The sequence below is a fragment of the Anabrus simplex genome, chromosome 7 (assembly GCF_040414725.1).
Source record: "Anabrus simplex isolate iqAnaSimp1 chromosome 7, ASM4041472v1, whole genome shotgun sequence".
Lineage (NCBI taxonomy): Eukaryota > Metazoa > Arthropoda > Insecta > Orthoptera > Tettigoniidae > Anabrus > Anabrus simplex.
Window position 1 is genome coordinate 168,882,924 of NC_090271.1, and position 20,997 is coordinate 168,903,920.

Genomic DNA, 20,997 nt, shown 5'->3' on the forward strand with positions numbered 1-20,997 from the left:
GAAAATTCACGGAAATTTCAAGATCATTTTCTCTTCTGGAATATTCTCCTGCGGGATCATTTTCTCTTAGGACTATTTGTCCCACGGAAGTATTATCCTCGAACTGTTGTGGGGTCACACTGTTTTGTTGTTTTTGTTTGTTAATTTGACGTCACACCGCATTTCCCCCAGTGGATGTGAGCTGCATGCGCCGTTTTGACCACATACCAGCCCTCCTTCTGATATTAATTTCTGACAGTACCGGGAACAGATGGGAAATCTGCCACCTGGGCGACTGCCCTAAATGCCGATCAATGTTGATTGTTGAAGCGAACCCAGGCCCTCGAGGACGGCAGGTAATAGCGCTAACCGTTACACTACGAAGATAGACTCAAAAGTGGTAATAAACCAAGCCAAACCTCATGGCGCTACAGCTCCGGAGGGCCTTAGTCCACCAAGCGACCGTTGCTCAGACCGGAGACCTGCAGATAATAAGGTGTATGTTGAACACGGCGAATCCTGTCGACTGTGTTTTTAGGCTTTCTAGACCGGGAGAAGTGGTAATGGCGTTAATAAATTTGTCGAACTTACCTCGTTCCAAGTACGCTGACTCAGCTAGGCAATCCACTACCTCCCAAGAATAAAGTTAAAAGCAGATGACAGGTACTGCATAACTAACTATGATGGATGTCTTGAAGGAAATTGGATCTGTCAGCGAAATGGTATATAACACGTTTCTAAGCAGTGCTACGATGTTCAGATCGAAAAAGTACCGGCTTGTTGTTGTTGTTGTTGATTTTAATGTTGATAATGCATATGAGGAAAGTGCGATATCCCTTGTCACCAGAACCGTGTACTTGGTGGTGATAATGTACGACATAGGCTATATTGAGTTCTCAGCTTGAAGGCTCGTTGAACCCCGAACAGCTGTCACTGAAGAGTAGCCTACAAAAAAATGGACAATGATGCAGTGCTTGCCTCGTTGAACCAGAAGCTGCCACTACATATCAGTCTTCCAAGTCCATTGAAATACACACATGAGCCGACCTTATGAGTGACACTTTCACACCATTCATAACAGGGCTGGCTGCGTAAGGTGTAGAGTTATCAACATCACTCACACCTCAGTCACTTTCATATTCTCAAAGTCAAGGATGAGACGGACCGGTCAACGAAAGTAACACATTTTTCCTAGGCTATACAGATGTCATACTGCACTGTACACACTGTATCCAGAAATATATCTGGTTTTCTGATTATGGTGATGATGATGATTAAGGGGCCTAGATTTAAAGGGAAGTCTTTCCAATTCTCCTATTTCCAGTTCAAACATACGAACGTATGGGGTGGATTTCTATGACCTAAAAATGTATACATTTATGACCTAAAATCATGAAAATATGATTCAAAATAGGACTTCATGAATATCATCTACATTACATACAGAAACACTTTTATTATAAATACTACAGGCTGCAATCAATGTAGAGTTAATGCAGTTTTAATTCTTCAAAATCCTTAACCTTAATATACTATAATGCTGAATAGGTACTTAAAGTAACTGTAGAGTTACTTTCACTGTTCAATATTCAATCAGTTTTACGTTATTCACAGAATATATGTTATTTGAATATGTCATTTGAATGAAGCTTTCATACCTGATCTAGTCTCCATTGTCAGAATTGGTGCAATTTATGACCACATGTATCTTAAGGTTATTGAATGACAATCCTCTCCTGTTATCCATGAGTATGATGTAACTGGAGTGTAACTGAATAGAGTTAAATCACGTGGAGAAAATTCCTGGAAATCTGCAGATAAATAATTGCTTTAGTGAAAACAATAGCCCGGTTTTCAGCAACTGATCCAAAGAACAAACAATAGCTCTTACCTGCTAGAAACATTCTATACATTACTTTTCAATGTCGGTAGAAGTGTATTCCAGTATATCCTGAAAAATAATTTGTAGAGCTTACCCTGATTTTTATAAAACGGAATTCAAATTCAAATCATCAAAATATGTCGTTATAATGATTTCGTTCAAAATATGCCACAAAACTTTAAAAACCTAATATGCATTTATAAGCCCAATAACACCTGTTAATTTTGATTATCATGCTTGGAAACGTGTTGAAATTACAAGACTACATTATATAATATTAAGGGAAAAATTATGACTTGTCATAGAAATCCGCCCTGTAATACGCAGGCACTGAAACGTGAACCCAGGATGCTACAGTGAAAGACCAACTTCTACCATCTGAGTAAAATAACAATACGTACAGACTACGTGTGCAGGTCCGGCTTCTTGCCCATCGCGCCAGAGGGTCTCGAGTTCGATTCCACGTCAGACTGGAGATTTTAATTGCATCTGCTTAATTCATCTGGCTCGAGAATTGGGTGTTTGTGTTTGTCTTCATACCCTCCTTATCGTTTACACTCAGCACCCTACACTGCCATCCACCACTGAAACCTCGTATTAGTTGAATAAATGATCCCGCGTACGGTTGGCATCAGGAGGATCATCTAGTCGTAAAACTGGACCAAGACCGTATTTGCGACACTGTCCACATTCTCGACCTCATCAGGGCCTGAGAAAAGCGACGGAGAGAGGAAAAAAGCAGAATACATGCACACACTTTTAAATACGGTAGGGGAGACCGGGGCATGTTGTTACGATTTTTGGTTTTCATTTTTTTAAATTTTAAGGTGAATAGGAAGTTAAATTTCAATTTTGCTGATAGAAAGAACAAACCTTTATCATAAGAATAGCAGTTGAAAAATTCTAGAACATGCACATATTTGTCAATAAGATGCATTTTTATCTGCTTAGGTATTCTTGTTACATGCGAGGGGCACTTTGTTACATAGAGTAAAATGTCATTGAAAATATAAATATTTATAATTTTCATTTTAAATTCAAAATAAGTTTAGCCCATTCATTAAACATAACATAATTATCTGTCTCAGTCTTATCCTTGGCTTTGACAATATGAAAGTGACTTAGGTATGAGCGATGCTAGTAATGTCATTCCTTATGCAGCCAGTCCCTGTTATGGATAGTGTGAAAATGTTGCTCGTAGGGTCAGTTGTTGCATGCATTTCAGTGGGCTTGGCAGACTGATATGTAATAGCAACATCTGGCTCAGTGAGGAAAGCAACGGGAAACTACCTAACTCCTCATTTCCCTAGTACGCCTCTTCAGTGATGCCTAGGCCATCTATGACAGCTGAGGGCGGAGCTGTTGAGGATCCAACCAGGCTTATGGCTGAGGACTGAACGTACATACGCAATTAATATAATAGTTTATCACCTTCCCCTATGACCTAATTAACATCATTTTAAACCAATACTCTACAAAGTTTATAATGGTCTGAGTTGAAGTTCATTCACGTAGCCTACAGTGAAGACAAAAAATATGAAAAAATGCCTCTCTAAAATAATTTATATCTCAAATTGATCATTACCAAGAAGCAAACAGTGAAAACATAATCAACATCATTTTTATTATAATAAAATGACAGGTAGTGACATGATTTACTAGGGTTGGTGAATCAAAAGACATGGCCTAGGTTACGTTTCTGCTCTACATTCTTGGTCATTACCACTATCATCGTTATCAGTCTTACAATTACTACAAAAATAACATTGATTTTTTTAGAAGCACGTTTCAGTGACACCAAAACTTGCACGTTTTGCACTGAATCCATTCCGCCCTAATTTTTCCTTCAGACCAATACCCTTGACATCCAACACATTTTTCGTCTTCTGAAGAAGAGGGACTTGGAATCCGGCACTTTCTTTTAACTTCCTGCCCCGTAAGGGTCTCTTTCTCAGATTTTTTCTTTGTCTCGTTGCAGTTCCAAAGCATTTGAGTTTTCTTCCCTGCACTTCTCTTCTTCTTCTTCTTTTTGAATTTTATTTTTACGAATTTTTATGTCAGTGCTAAGGACATCCTAACTTTACGACAATTAGCTTTTCTTGCTCGTTCACCTGCTTTCGAGTTTGGACGAATTTATTGCGGACTAATATGCCGTAATGCTGAATTTTCATCTTCTAATGTTTCTGGTAATTTGAGACTCTCTGTGCTAATGGTAACTGTGGATCTGCTTGAGACAGGCTTGTTCCACGAAGAACCGTCTTGCGGTACATCTTTGGAACTGCGATGAAACAGCTGTCACTACAGTTAAGGGTCCCAGCAAAATTTTTGCAGTAAAGGGTGTAAAGCAATTTGGTGCAGTAACATCAGGGGAAAGGGGAAAGTTCGTAGTTAGCGCAGCCGATAATTCTGTTCCTCACATTGTTTCTAGATACTGTGAAATGGTGCAAAGTCATTAATTGAATTCAGAACGCTGTAGCAGTTTTCCTAATGGACGATTCATTTGATCTTACTTGTAAAGCGGCTACTTCGAATGTCCCCATGTCTGTGTTACCCCTTTCAGTTGTCTTCTTAAAGGAATGAACCACGTTCTCCGTAAGAAACGAGAGAATCGAAATAAGAACAACATGGGGCACGTTGTTACATGTATCAACATGCCCCGCGTTGTAAGTAACAACTAGCCCCAGTAGCCGCCATTTTATATTTTGTGTTACAGTTAATCACACAGGAAAGACAGAATTATGTTATACTAGAAAACAAGGGCTTATGTCTGAGGGCTTAAATCACAAACAGAAAAAATCTGTTTACCTGTATATTTGATCACGTGGTTAAAGATCGGAAAGGTGCAAGACGCTGCCTAAACACACAGCAAAAATAGAATTTTCCTCTTAAAAAAATTCACAGATCCACACGCAGCCTGAGACTTCTCCGGATTGTGAGGGACGGCAAGGTCAACACTTGATATGGAGAGGGGTGTGCAGGTCCTATTGGTTCTTTCAAAAATATATTTGTAACAACCTGCCCCTGTAACAACTAGCCCCGGTCTCCCCTATCTCATCCAGAAATTTGCGAGGATATTGGGAGGCCCACACTGGATCCCACGTGGAATTACAAGTTCTCAGGCTAAATATGTTACATTTCTCATACAGATAACGTTGTGTTTACTTTACACTCGAGTACTGGACAAGGCTTGCATTTCAAGTTCTAACACTGAAGGTCTTGAAAGCGACATTAACTAGAGGCTATAATACAGCTTGATTACTGCTTCATGACGCCATATTTTGTATGTATCGTTGTGAATATTTAAGACAGAGCGGACAGACACCTCACTTGTAATTTTAATGGGAATATCCATAACGAGAACAACTTTTCTTCCTTGGCATTTTAAGGTAGATATCAGATCATCTCAGCACTTTACGACAGCGAAATTGTCAAATTTACTAAATAACTAGTAGTTTCATTATGTCCCTCCCCCTAAGCTCAATTCTGAAACCTCCATTAACGCGTATGGCCATTAATCTTCCAGTTAAGAGGCTGTAAAGGCGAAGATAGTACCAGTTTATTACACAGCTACTTCTCAGGTATAAAAGTTGGTCCATATTAAGTTGGCCTACATCTTCATGTAACTTAGTATTTTAAGATGAAGAAGATATACGCAGGCAAGGTGACTTGCTGTACTTCAGTCGGAGAAAGCGGATGAAACAAATACAATAAAAGCTATCTTCATTGTTTAATATTCTCTATGTTACTGTAAATAAGGTGATGCAGCTATAGATAAATTATAGATACAACCCATACATCCTAAAAAATATTTCCTTGAGTAAGATTTATGGTTGGAGCCAGGAGCAGTATTACGTCGACTTCTGCTATAGACTCAGAATCAGCAAAGATGAGGGTGACGAACTCAGTCCAGCCGCAAAATGGGACATGTTTCAATTTACACTACAAAACAAATCATCATCATCATCATCATCATCTGTTTACCCTCCAGGTTCGGTTTTTCCCTCGGACACAGCGAGGGATCGCACCTCTACCGCCTCAAGGGCAGTGTCCTGGAGTTTCAGACTCTTGGTCGGGGGATACAACTGGGGAGTATGACCAGTACCTCGCCCAGGCGGCCTCACCTGCTATGCTGAACAGGGGCCTTGTGGAGAGATGGGAAGATTGGAAGGGATAGGCAAGGAAGAGGGAAGGAGGCGGCCGTGCCCTTAAGTTAGGTACCATCCCGGCATTCGCATGGAGGAGAAGTGGGAAACCACGGAAAACCACTTCCAGGATGGCTGAGGTGGGGATCGAACCCACCTCTACTCAGTTGACCTCCCGAGGCTGAGTGGACCCCGTTCCAGCCCTCGTACCACTTTTCAAATTTCGTGGCAGAGCCGGGAATCGAACCCGGGCCTCCGGGGGTGGCAGCTAATCACGCTAACCACTACACCACAGAGGCGGACTACAAAACAAATACAAGATAAAAATATTTCCAGTTTCAATTTTTCAGTGTAGATAATTGATTTTTGGTTCATTTTTCAGTTAAAATTATTGTACTTAAATGAACAAAGGATGCGGAAATATCTGTGATGAGATTTGAAAGATAATAGCACATCGACAAAACTATTGATCGATTTGCCAAGTTGCAGTCTCCATGTGAAGTGCAAGTTTCTATTCAGGATTAACATGAGTGTAATAATCCCTGGGTGCTATCAACTACTATCGATGGAGTATTGGCAGATTACTATAAATACGGCTGATTGAAAGAATAGCGGTGACCTTAATTTGGTATTGTGCCGTATATAAAAACACATATGCAACTGACAGAACGACTGAAGGAGAAATATTTTGTGATGATAAAAGTAAGTCTTGGTGGCAAGGAAGTAGGACAGTCAGAAAGTAACTTACATTACTAAGTATGAATGTCGTACGTAAATTAGCGCGTTTGGTCACCATAGCCGTTACCCTCACAGCAGTGAAGGAATCCATCAGGATACTGGTGCACTATTTACGTTCAACCTCATGTTAACGCACTCAATAAGTTGCAACTCATATTTATTGGGAGTACTTATATTATTAACTTCCTTTGTTCATAACTGTTCTAGACTATTGACTTATAAATTTCCTGTAGTATCCTCGATCTTTGTGGTCACATGTGATTCGGGCGGATTAACACGTTCATAATTACTTTTCCTCTTCCTGCTGTACGTGGAATTTTTTCCTTCTTCCGTATAGTTGTGGTAGATATACGAAAGATGCATCCGTTGAACGGCACTGGCAGAGTGTTTTCGATGCCTTTCCGCCCATTAGTGGCAGTAATTCTAGTTTTAAGAGGAAGTAAGCTGGTCAATAATCATCTCTTAATATTAATCAAACCGAGCTCGATAGCTGCAGTCGCTTAAGTGCGGCCAGTATCCAGTAATCGGGATATAGTGGATTTGAACCCCACTGTCGGCAGCCCTGAAGATGGTTTTCCGCGGCTTCCCATGTTCACAGCAGGCAAATGCTGGGGCTGTACCTTAATTAAGGCCACGGCCGCTTCCTTCCCATTCCTAGGCCTTTCCTATCCCATCCTCGCCGTAAGACATACCTGTGTCGGTGCGACGTAAAGCAAAAAAAAAAAAAAATCGAAGGAAAAGGGAAGAGGGCCCACTCTTAGAAGAATTGGGGTTTTGGTAAAAAAAAAAGCAGAGTCGCGAAGGGCGTGAAGGTCGAAGACTCCGCAGGCCTCGCAGATAATACCGTCGGTGCCTTTCCACCTATTATTTCGTCGCTTCACCGGTAAAACGTTGTATCCCACAATACTCTTCCTATCCATTATTCTCCTTAAGACTGGTCACGCCTCCCAGCCACATATGGATACGCAGTCCGTCAGAACAATGTCCGTTGTGTTCGTTTTCCTATGTCGATGATTAAACGAAAATGAACCTTACATGCATTGTACACTAGGAGTGCGTAAATACGTAATGCAAACGTACATTCCTACAGTACTGTACAGTAAGGTTTATTTTCCTTTACACAAGGGCATAGGAAAATGAACACAACAAAATTTGTTCTGATGGACTGCATATCCATACGTGGCTGGGAGGCGTGACCAGTCTTAAGGAGAATAATTGATAGGAAGAGCTTTGTGGAATACAACCTTTTACCGGTCGAGCGACGATTTGGTGTAACACGGTGATCCACCGGAAAGCTAGGCAAGAACAACGCGACCTGCCTCTTCCTCTCGTCAAGACTATCTCGAAAGATAGTCCAGCTTCCGTCCCGGGTTTAGACTGCTTGGCGCCTTGGGCACTGCACATTTTGGCGTGCCTTCTGTATACATGCATCTATGAAGACTACCTTTCTTGCCAACGGCCATACCGTGTTGAATACACCGGTTCTCGTCCGATCACCGTAGTTAAGCAACACTGGGCGTGGTCAGTACCTGGATGGGCGACCGCTTGGGAACACTACGTGCCGTTGGCTCGATTCACTTTTTACCTACTTTTATGATCTCAAAATAACCCCTTGTCAACAACTTGGGCCTTACGCCTGCAAAAATGTCGAAATTTATCGTTTTACTTAAAAGTCAAATTAACCCCATGTCCTCAACTTTCCAACTCTGTAACTATACAGGAATCAAGCTTATTGTTGCACTTAATTTCCTCTAAGGTGCCCGCCTCTCCAATGTAGGGCGTATGATAAGTTGAGCCGACAGGATAATAGGCCTAATAAAACTTGATATTTAAGGATTGAGGGTAGTTGATTATTGATCTACAAAATAAGCATTTGTAAGATCAACGAAGTGAATTGTGAAAAACACGTATTTTTAAACTTCTTGTTAGGCTACTCTCCCGCACAGGCACACTCGCACACGCCACTAAGCCACACGTGCCTACGCACTCACTCCACTGAGCCACACGGGCCGCCTGGACCAACACACACTCGGACCCAGTACCAATCTCTCCCACTAACGCTCTTACACACTCACTCACACTCGTGCCATTAAGTAATAAGTAGCTACATTTAATGGTGTTCAAAATTATAATTTTAAAATATTTTGAAACTTTTTATTGATAGTGATAATTAACATTGTTTTAATTAGCCTATTAATTGATAAAATGTAGTAACTATTTCATTTCAATTCAAAGTATAGACTATAGCCTAAATTAACATTAAACTTCTTTATAGAAAGGCAATGAAATGAAGGAAATGGCGTATGGCTTTTAGTGCCGGTAGTGTCCGAGGATATGTTCGGCTCGCCAGGTGCAGGTCTTTTGATTTGACGGCCATGGGCGACCTGTGCGTCGTGATGAGGATGAAATGATGATGAAGACAATACATACACCCAGCCCCCGTGCCAGCGAAATTAACCAATGATGGTTAAAATTCCCGACCCTGCCGGGAATCGAACCCGAGACCCCTGTGACCAAAGGCCAGCACGCTAACCATTTAGCCATGGAGCCAGACAGAAAGGCAATAATGAATTATTACATTTTGCAAACTTTTCACCCCCCCCCCAAAAAATTAGCGCAGTGGGCCCGGGCCCAACGGACTCGTTTACATAATTATATTGTGCAATTGGCTTTACGTCGCACCGACAGTCTTATGGCGGCAATGGGGTAGGAAAGGGCTAGGAGTGGGAAAGAAGTGGCCGTGGCCTTACTTAAGGTACAGGCCCAGCATTTTCCTGGTTTGAAAATTGGAAACAACGGAAAACCATCTTCCGGGCTGCTGACAGTGAAAGCTCACAGCTGCGCGCCTCTAACCGCACGGTCAACTCCCTCGGTAGTTTATAAATCCGGCAATAAACTTATCCAATTCTCTTTAGGAACACCAATTCATCCGGTGAGCTTCCGTGGCTCAGGCGGCAGCGCGCCGGCCTCTCACCGCTGGGTTCCGTGTTCAAATCCCGGTCCTCCATGTGAGATTTGTGCTGGACAAAGCGGAGGCGGGACAGGTTTTTCTACGGGTACTCCGGTTTTCCCTGTCATCTTTTATTCCAGCAACACTCTCTATTATCATTTCCTTTCACCTGCCATTCATTAATCATTGCCTCAGAGGAGTGCGACAGGCTTCGGCAGCCGGAACAGTTCATATCCTTCCATTCCTGACCCGGTCGAATGACGGAAAACAGGCTGTGGATTTTCACTTCATTTTCAATTCATCTGGAAATCATTAACGCAGATAAAACTGCAGCGATTTGTACACTCGCCAAGTTTTTCTGCCACTGGGTTTCTTTTACGGGAGATATTTCTCGTCGTCATATATCCCATATTATTGACGCCAGGGTCACGTCATACGTCATGACAAGAATTGAATTCCTCAAAAAATCTACTAAGGAGGCAGAGAGATAAGAATCAGCATGAAGGAATGTACCACCGTTGTACACATGCGTCCTTCTTCGCGGCCGTCATGCACCACCGGAGGTACACGCCATCGTAAACGAGTTAATACATTTAAAAACCAAACCTAAATGGCTTAAAAATTACTATGTGGGTTTTGCACGGGGTTTTATCTGAATGTAGCATAAGTTCCACTTACGAGGTCTAGTCATTTAATTACCAGATTGTACTTCTCGCCTCGTATGGAGCATTGTTACCACTGTGAAGCATCAAAAGCAGTAGGCCCCACCGTCGTGCTGCGATGAGTCATTTTCCTGAAAACTTGCTTGTTTTTTGTATCTGGAGTGACGCTACACTCGTGCTCTCTGCGAATAGTGTAATGGAGCATCTAATTCTGCTTCAAGATAGGAAAACTGCTTCAGAATGGTATGAAATGCTGAAGACAGCTTTTGGGGAGCACATTATGGGATGCTTCCAAATATTAGAGCGGTTTTCCCCGCCTTAAGAAGGGGTGGAAGATCGATTGATTACGATGTGTGCCCAGGTCGGCCAATGTCCTCTTCAACGCCAGAAAAGATCACGAGAGTGCATCAAACCATTCGCCAAGGCAGTCGTCTAATCATTGATAAATCAGTGCACTAGTGTTTCTGCCAGACACATCTCTCCTATCTGACCTATCTTCTCCATTACTTACGTTTATAATATTAGGTTTACGAACCTTAAAACAAACCTTACATACATTATATCGTCGCTTCACCGGTAAAACGTTGTATCCCACAATACTCTTCCTATCCATTATTCTCCTTAAGACTGGTCACGCCTCCCAGCCACTTATGGATACGCAGTCCATCAGAACAATGTCCGTTGTGTTCGTTTTCCTATGTCGACGATTAAACGAAAATGAACCTTACATGCATTGTACACTAGGAGTGCGTAAATACGTAATCGATGGTCTAGAATGAAAATCTCGTATCTCACAAAGTCCTTCCTATCCATTATTTCCCTTAAGACTGGTTACGGCCCCCAGCCACACATGAATATGCAATCCATCATAACAATGTTCGTTGTGTTCTTTATTCCTATGCCGACGTGTGAAGAAAAATGAACCTTACCGTACCGTACTATAGGAAAGTATGTCTGCGTGACGTATTTACTAACTCCTAGAGTATAATTCTTATAAGGTTCATTTTCCTTTACGTGTCAGCATGGGAAAATAAACCCAACGAACATTGTTCTGATGGACTGCATATTCATGTGTGGCTGGGAGTTGTGATCAGTCTTAAGGAAATAATGGATAGGAAGAACTTTTTGAGATACGAGGTATTCAGTCTAGGCCATCGTAATGCAAACGTACATTCCTACAGTACGGTACTGTAAGGTTCATTTTCCTTTACACATGGGCATAGGAAAATGAACACAACAAAATTTGTTCTGATGGACTGCATATCCATACGTGGCTGGGAGGCGTGACCAATCTTAAGGAGAATAATTGATAGGAAGAGCTTTGTGGAATACAACCTTTTACTGGTGGAGCGACGATATTGAAGGGGTGTGTAAATACGTCATTGAAACATACATTTCTGTTGTACGGTACGATGAGGTTCATTTTTCTTTACACATAAGCATAGGCCAATGAACACAACAATTGTTCTGATGGACTGAATATCGTACGTGGCTGGGAGGCGTGGCCAGTCTTATGGAAAATAATGGATAGGAAGAGCATTGCCAGGTAGGGCCTACGCGGTATTGCTCGCGCAGCGACGATAGGCCATTCAGATTCCTCTTACTAGAGGTTGACCAACAGGCAAAGCTTTCCAAAATTAAAGTACGTCTTCTAATCATGTGCTGAGAGTTACACATTCCAGTCGTAACAGCTATAGCTTACAAATATTTCTTCAAAATAGCAATAAAATGTGTAGGCCTATATAATCTGCTTTGAGTTCCTGTGGATAATTATTATTTTTAAATGAATTGACTGTACTTTCTTCTAAAGTGTATTTCTTTTCCCGCTAGGTGGAATAAATATAAAGTCTTCATCACTTCAGCAAACAGAGATAAGACGATTGTTTATCGATGGGCTGGCACATCTGCAACAAGAGAGGGGTCGCAGGTAATGAACGGTTCCGTGGCAGAACCCACGATAGGTTCATGAGATAACGGTCATGCCAAGATATGTCTCACTCTCTTAACAACAGATGTTATGCTGAGATCAAATTACCTGATCTGCTTGATTAATTGCGTAGATCCCTCTTTGTTCCTCTCAGAACCTTAATGTAAGCTTAACAGTTCTATTTACCATTAGAATGTTTCACCCAGAGGAAGAACAAAACATCCTCCGTTGTTCTAAACCACATAATGCCTATAAGGACGGGATGATTTGTTTGGATGAAGAAATAGTTCGTGATGGTTAAAAGGGAGAGGTACAACTTTTGCCAGGTAAAATTTAGTAAAATTCATTTTCTTGTTGCTCAGTGGAGATTCGGTTAATTCGGCAGTAAGTGAAATGTAACTTCACTGTAGCTTTTCCCCGGCGCGAGAAGGAGGTCTATACTCTGATGGTATAGGTTGTAAATTGTGCAATGTGGTTGTAGAAGTATCAATTAATTTCAGAACTTCTGTTTACTGTGTTTCGAAGGACAAGCTTCTTTAACGTATGTACGTCTACAATATTTATTACTACTTTCAAATAGTATAATTTCCAGTGTTATTGGCAACGAATTCACGGACTAATGCAGAATTAGCCGTACCATGCTGAGGAATTACCCCGACTGCTGCATATATAGTCCAAGTATTTCAATTATAATAAAGTGAATTAACTGAAATAAAAAGAGAAAAGAAACCACTTTTCCCTTTGCGAAAATCAAATGATCATAAATATGTCTGCCGGCCATGGCCATCCATAAACGGCTGCTAATTTCAGATGGCAACGGTTGCGAGGTAACATTTTCTGACCATTCATCCATCCTTCGAGTAGACACCTTTTAGGCGACCTGCGCCTCTGTGAGGATGGGACCCCACCTAAGATGAATTCTAATGCTGAAAACAGTACAAACCCTCGACCCAGAGAAGTTAACCAGTGAAAGTTAAAATCCTCGACCTGACCAGAAATCGAAATCGGTACTCCTTGCACAAAGGCCAGAGTGCTAAACATTTAGCCAACGAGCCGGACTTTGTAGGTTATGAATACCCATGCATTTGATTTGTTTCATAATTGCCCTTTTTTCATTTTCATTAGGTTACTTATTTAGTTGTGTATCATATTTGTTCGCTAAATAGTCAAAAGAAATACAACACGAGCACTATATTATTTGTACCGTATATAAAATCTGATGCTCTCGCTAAATTAACAGAGATAATCATTCTGAAAATGTGTCATACTTTCAATTTTGTTTTAATATTGCGGATTTATCTGAGTCTCCCCTACTACTTAAACAATGATGACCAATACATGGCCAATGCTTTATATATTTGTGATCATTTACGTATGAAATAATATTGTTCTTTAAACAGCAAGAACTGTATTTGCTCTCTTAGGTTTTATTAATTGTTTATGAAGAAAAATATTTTTTTGATGAACAGAAATCTTCAAGAATTCGCTTTATAACCTTTCTGTTCCATAAATAACAGAAAAAAAATGTTTGAATATAATATCCGGTACCGGTACAAAAAAATAATGTTTCATTTACTTAAACATAGGCCTACGTAATGAAAGACATGTTTGCTTAAGTGGGACTGAAGAGGATTGCGATCAAATATTAAAGGCCACTGAGTAAAAATAGGGTATGTTTTTATTTAAAATGCCATTTGTTCGGGGCGTCGACCTACTTGAGCCATATGTTAGGAACCTGCGTGTATTTGGAAATTGCGAAGTGTAAAGTGTTGAATGTGAGGAAAGGAATGTTAAGGACGACACAAACACCCAGTCCCTAGGCCAGGGATATTAATCACGTACAATTAGAAACCCCTGACCCGGCCGGGAATCGAACCCGGGGACGCCGGGTGACAGGCGGACATGTTGCCCCCTACACCGTGGGCCGGACAAAAAATAGGGTAAAAAAGAGTAATTTTATTGTCGTTAAACAATATACATTTGTAGACTAAATGAAAAAAGTCAAGCAGATAGTAAAATAATTAAATATTAACTTATGTACGCAATTATTTCTTACTCTATGTCAATACTTAAAGCAATGATCTACAAATCATTGAACTGCTATGGAACTATTACATTTATGAACACCTTTAGAGTTTATAAATTATGGTGGATGATGTGAGGAGCAGAGCAAGGACCTCACGAAGGTGCAAAACTGTAAATAACACTTTTTGTTGATGAAATTATGATCTGAGGAAAGGATGTAAGATTCAGCAAATAATTTGGAAGAATTAGTAATAGTGCGGAGAAAGGCAAGACAAATGTGATGACAAGAGAAGGGAGAAAACAGAGATGAGCAATAAAATGCGGAAGATAACGAGTGTCTTCTGTCAGAAAGTTTTCGACTCCTATGGAACAAAGATGTAAGCCTACCTTCTAAAGGCAAAATAAATACACTGACTGACAGAGCAAATGCAACACCAAGAAGGAGTGGTTCGAAAGGGATGAAAGTTGGGAAAAAAAACAGAGACGGCACGGACGAATAATTTATGTTTATTTCAAACCGATATGCAGGTTACACAATGCGCACGGCATCGACTCAGTAGGATGTAGGACCACCGCGAGCGGCGATGCACGCAGAAACACGTCGAGGTACAGAGTCAATAAGAGTGCGGATGGTGTCCTGAGGGATGGTTCTCCATTCTCTGTCAACCATTTGCCACAGTTGGTCGTCCGTACGAGGCTGGGGCAGAGTTTGCAAACGGCGTCCAATGAGATCCCACACGTGTTCGATTGGTGAGAGATCCGGAGAGTACGCTGGCCACGGAAGCATCTGTACACCTCGTAGAGCCTGTTGGGAGATGCGAGCAGTGTGTGGGCGGGCATTATCCTGCTGAAACAGAGCATTGGGCAGCCTCTGAAGGTACGGGAGTGCCACCGGCCGCAGCACATGCTGCACGTAGCGGTGGGCATTTAACGTGCCTTGAATACGCACTAGAGGTGACGTGGAATCATACGGAATAGCGCCCCAAACCATGATGCCGCGTTGTCTAGCGGTAGGGCGCTCCACAGTTACTGCCGGATTTGACCTTTCTCCACGCCGACGCCACACTCGTCTGCGGTGACTATCACTGACAGAACAGAAGCGTGACTCATCGGAGAACACGGCGTTCCGCCATTCCCTCATCCAAGTCGCTCTAGCCCGGCACCATGCCAGGCGTGCACGTCTATGCTGTGGAGTCAATGGTAGTCTTCTGAGCGGACGCCGGGAGTGCAGGCCTCCTTCAACCAATCGACGGGAAATTGTTCTGGTCGATATTGGAACAGCCAGGGTGTCTTGCACATGCTGAAGAATGGCGGTTGACGTGGCGTGCGGGGCTGCCACCGCTTGGCGGCGGATGCGCCGATCCTCGCGTGCTGACGTCACTCGGGCTGCGCCTGGACCCCTCGCACGTGCCACATGTCCCTGCGCCAACCATCTTCGCCACAGGCGCTGCACCGTGGACACATCCCTATGGGTATCGGCTGCGATTTGACGAAGCGACCAACCTGCCCTTCTCAGCCCGATCACCATACCCCTCGTAAAGTCGTCTGTCTGCTGGAAATGCCTCCGTTGACGGCGACCTGGCATTCTTAGCTATACACGTGTCCTGTGGCACACGACAACACGTTCTACAATGACTGTCGGCTGAGAAATCACGGTACGAAGTGGGCCATTCGCCAACGCCGTGTCCCATTTATCGTTCGCTACGTGCGCATCACAGCGGCGCATTTCACATCATGAGCATACCTCAGTGACGTCAGTCTACCCTGCAACTGGCATAAAGTTCTGACCACTCCTTCTTGGTGTTGCATTTGCTCTGTCAGTCAGTATATGTTAAATTACGATAGATAAATTACTTTTCGATAATGACTAAAGGGTCTGTTACGCTCCAATGAGGAGAATGAGTGAATATTGGGTGCAATCATTGGATAATTACTGTACGATTCAGAAGCCTTGTGGAAAAATGAAGACGCGTTACAGAAATATAAATTGATAAAATAGAAAGGGTTTGGACATGTTAAGAAGATGAAGAGAGATGAAAGAAGAGCACGGAAGACGAAAGGGGGGAATGGAGACGCTTTTAATTACAACGGATGGACCTAGTGAAGAAATTGCTTTAAAATATTGTCTAGATACCACCAATAATTATTTAATGTCACATAGGTTGGTGAGGTATAATAATAATAATAATAATAATAATAATAATGAAAACATCCACGAGGAAAACCCAAAATTATCTTCCTTAAATACATTCCAATTGACATCCAGGAACATAATTATGTTTCAATGAAGGAAGCGGAAAATGGCTGGATAATTTGGAAATGTTTTACTGCAACTGGTCAGCCTTAGGACTGTAAACCAATGATGATGATGATGATGATGATGATATTTCTGATACTTTGAAATTGTTGTTATCTCTTTAGCCTAATCAGATTGGCTGTTTCCGTCTGGGAGCCATCATTGGCTCGCACATGTCCCTCTGTCTAGAAGACCTCCCCTCTTCTAATGCTGCCTCTATTATATTAGTATAGGGTATCAAGCGAATGGCTGAAATTAGCATGTGAACATGTAAGTCGACAAAAAGTGCTCGGTCGCAACAAAGAGAAGCAACAGGGAGGGCGTGCAATATCATATATCAGCGCTGCTGCCTGAGCAAGATGGCGGTACATCGCACGGTTCTGCAGTTGGCCGCATCCCCAGACCATTAATGATGCGGCCCAACCAGTTTATGGCATTAAGTAGTACTTTTCCTCAGGCTAATGTCGATGTCTCTTGAGCATAATGCACGTACAGATTCAGCTATATAATTACACCTCGTGTTATAATACTGTATAGTAAACTCTCGATTATTCATGTGCAGCTTAGCCTATCCGGTTTGCAACCTAAAACGATAAATACAAATTGAAGAATTAAAAAATTGTAGTCTATTGTAGTCTACATTATTTTTCCTAATTTTGAGTTAAGATTTCTGAGAGTTTTGTTAGAAAATACAGACATTCCGTCAAGCAGGCTACCCACGGTCAAAAAATAGTGGCCTACTTAGGCGTACGTACTAAAGCTTATGTAAGAGGGGTTTGGACCTACGTATTTATCACATAAAAAGAGAGAAACCTGTTTTGAATTTATGAAAAATGATAAATACAAGTTTTAATAATAATAATAATAATAATAATAATAATAATAATAATAATAATAATAATAATAATAATAATAATAATGTATGGCCTCTGGAGAGGTCTAGTGCAGGTCTTTCGAGTTGAAACCCATCAGCGACCTACGTGTCCCTGAGGATGGTGTCCTACCTCAGCCCCTATTCAGAGAAATTAACCAGTGAAAGTTTAAATTCCCGACCCGGCCTGGAATCGAGCTCGAGACCCCTTGGACCAAAGCCCAGCATGCTTACTAGTTAGCGATGGAGGCGGACGGTTTCAAAAATATATTGTATGGGCAATCCTCTTATTACTTTCAACCAGTTTTTGACCATTATCTCCCTCTGTGGTTGTAGTCGCTTCAGTTGACGGTAGTTCTATGACAAAAGGAAATCCCACGCCTTGAGACGATAAAGTGTCTTATCCAGTGTTATAGTATAGATCTAGCGTTTCAGTGAAAAGTGAATATTTCTATATTTAATCGGTCCACTTGGTCTTCAGTTTTAACTCAATATGGCAAAAAATGTTTAAAACCCTTCATTTAACAATACAGCTACCAGCAACAAGATACAACTATCAAGAGGAAGGCAGATTATGGAAGAGAAGTAAAAACTAAAAAAAAAAAAAAAAAAAAAAAAAAAAAAAAAAAAAAAAAAAAAAAAAAAAAAAAAAAAAACGCTGGAGGATTTTGTGCAAAAGAGTGATACTAGTGGAGGACCTTCAAAATGTAAAAGTTCATAAAAGTAATATCTTGTTTATTATTATCTGGCCATTGGCTGCAGTTATCTATTATTATAGGCCTAATGTTCATAAAAGTCTGCCCTACAGAGATAGTCAAGCCATTTAATAAAATTTCACAGATTTGAATTGTGTTTTATCGATTTTTTTCGTGCATGTTCTCCGCGTCATTCGCTCGAATAACCGGAAGTTTAAGTTATCCTACTCTTTAATGAAATATATTCCTAGATTTCAGGACTTAAGAAATGGTGCTAGGTGATCTTGCCTTAACGGATCGTATGAAAATTATAAGAAATGTCAACTAATGATTTGCCACTAAGTACTTCGAATTATCTTTTTCCTCATTTGTGAGCTATAGTTTTTATGAGTGCTAATGTGATCAGAGTTCTAAGAATCTGCTTGAATTTTTTAAATTCTATTAATGAAAAAAATAACTATGTAACATTCTAATCGCCTAACCAATACCGTACATAAAAGAATACTCACTTTGAAGTAAGTAATGAAATTTGTTTAACGGCACTGGAGAATACCCAAGAACGTTAAATGTTTCAGTATAAAAACAGTTAAATAGATAATTAAGGATATTAATAATTTACTAATTTTAATTAGTCATGAAGAAATCCATTTTCAGAATACTGTTTCATTTAGTTTAAAACTGTCTATTGCTATTGCTCAATTTTACTAGTTTTAAATTCAGTATATAGGTCTATTTGATATTGTTTGTCGTATTTTAGAAGTTCGTTTCAGATACAATATATTTCTGAATTAATTATTTCCCTTCATATCCTGAAGGTTTTTGAATGATAAATAATCTGCTTACTACTTGGTGTTATTCCTAAAGGTCCTCTTGTGACGATTGCCAAATTATTTCTCAGTACACTTCTTAGGCTCTTATCCATGTCTACAGTACCAAAATGTATTTTACAGCCTGGAAATTCCTTCCCCACATATCATCAATGTCTGTATAATATCAAAAGAGTTAGACAATGCCTGTTGATTAAGCTGAGTTTCATTAGTATGTGGTGCAGATGAACGAAGCGTGTGTGTGGGTTGGAGCGGAAACACGAGTCCGCGACAACTACAACACGAAGAAACAGCATTTCATTTTACTGAGCTGGGAGAAAAGTTGTTCTACCAGACCAGTGCTGCTCGGCTCGGCACGGTACGACACGGCTCTGCGCGACACGGCACGGCACGGCTGCTGTTTGCTCAGCTATCAAGTTGATCCTCGCGAAATTGCGATCATCTCTCGCCCGTTCTATCAATATTATTTTTCAATCCCCGCCATCTCGAAGCTCCAGGCTAGAGGTCCGATACTCAGCCAGAGATCTTGCCATACTCCACCTTATTTACTCACTTATTCGCGAGATGCTGTTATTACCTTATCGTCGGCTCCTATAGTATATTTTAAACCTCACTTAATCAAAACAACGTGCCTTTGCGCTAGAAAAAGTGTTATCGTACTAATTTCTTAACATCATTCCGGAGCAAGTTAAAAGAACACATATTAAATAGCCTATCACATAATTCTGTTGTCAATTCTATTCCAGTTTATTTACCAGAACGTCTATGCAAATGAAGTTATAAAATTGTGTCTGTACATCTCAAATTTAGCTTCATACTTCGCTTTTTCTTGTCACCTCCGATTAGGCATGTAGGCCTACACTCAACTGCACAAAAGTTGACCGTCACAGATGATCTTCTTTCAAAAGCCTCTTGTTTGAAATATGGAGAACATGTTGTTTAGTGTCAGGATTACTAGAATTATCTCTTCGGCCACCAGCTATCCACATGTTACGTATATCCTCGCGTTTCGAGAATGTATAACATTTTTAGTATTTCTTTACCGGCCAGTTTTTGTGGGTTTGAGTGTACAGTAGAAGTCGATAGTTGTTTGTTCATTTTTTCTATTTGTTACGACACCTCGGGAAAGCGACTTAACAGGACAAACTAGGTATTTAATTTCAGGGATAGTCGAGGTGTGCACTAGAATAACAACAAAACTATTCTCGATTATTACATTTTTTGCAAACTTTCAAGTAACCTCAGAAATATTAATTCCATTTAAAATGTGTACATAATCAAAATGATAGAAAATCCAATTTCCAATCTTCTATATTACGTTGCTGCACCGGCAAAACCTCGTATTCCACAATGCTCTTCCTATCAATTATTCTCCTGAAGACTGATCACGCCTCCCAGCCACATCTGGATACGTAGTTCATCAGAACAATTTTCGTTGTGTTCGTTTTGCTATGCTGACAGTTAAACGAAAATGAACCTTAAATGCATTACACTGTAGGAGTGTGTAAATACGTTATGCAAACATACATTTCTACGGTACGGTACAATAGAGTTGATTTCCCTTTACACACTGGCATACAAAAATGAACACAACGAAAATTGTTTTGATGGACTGCATATCCATATGTGGCTGGGAGGCGTGACCAGTCTTAAGGAGAATAATGGATAGGAAGAGTATTGTGGGATACAACGTTTTACCGGTGAAGCGACGATAATATTTTGTTTATTAAGCCCTGACTCGTTCTGGTACGTCATTAAGAAGCCGTGACATTTCTTAAACATACCTTTATATCGTCTTCCTTACGAACTCAGTGAGAAATTACATCAACCTCGGACGTTTCTTGTTACTCATGCTGTTAAGTCGTCGACACATAGCCTATTTATGGAATTTGTGGAGTTTTATTAAAGTGGGCAATGAGAACTTTTTAATACGCCTGTTGTTTATTGACGTCCGAAACGGGGGAGGAGCCTACGTTCAGCTGTTTCCAATATGGCGGCGAGAT

General features: G+C 40.8%; 1 protein-coding gene and 1 non-coding gene across 2 annotated transcripts in view; both read left to right on the forward strand.

The window, feature by feature from the left end:
• The window catches only part of LOC136877009 (homeobox protein EMX1), a 186,371-nt gene that overhangs the window by 126,514 nt on the left and 38,860 nt on the right, over nt 1–20,997 (forward strand). The window lies entirely within an intron of this gene.
• LOC136877843 (5S ribosomal RNA) lies at nt 8,193–8,311 on the forward strand. The gene has a single exon (XR_010860795.2). It is a non-coding gene; the product is annotated as a 5S ribosomal RNA (ribosomal RNA).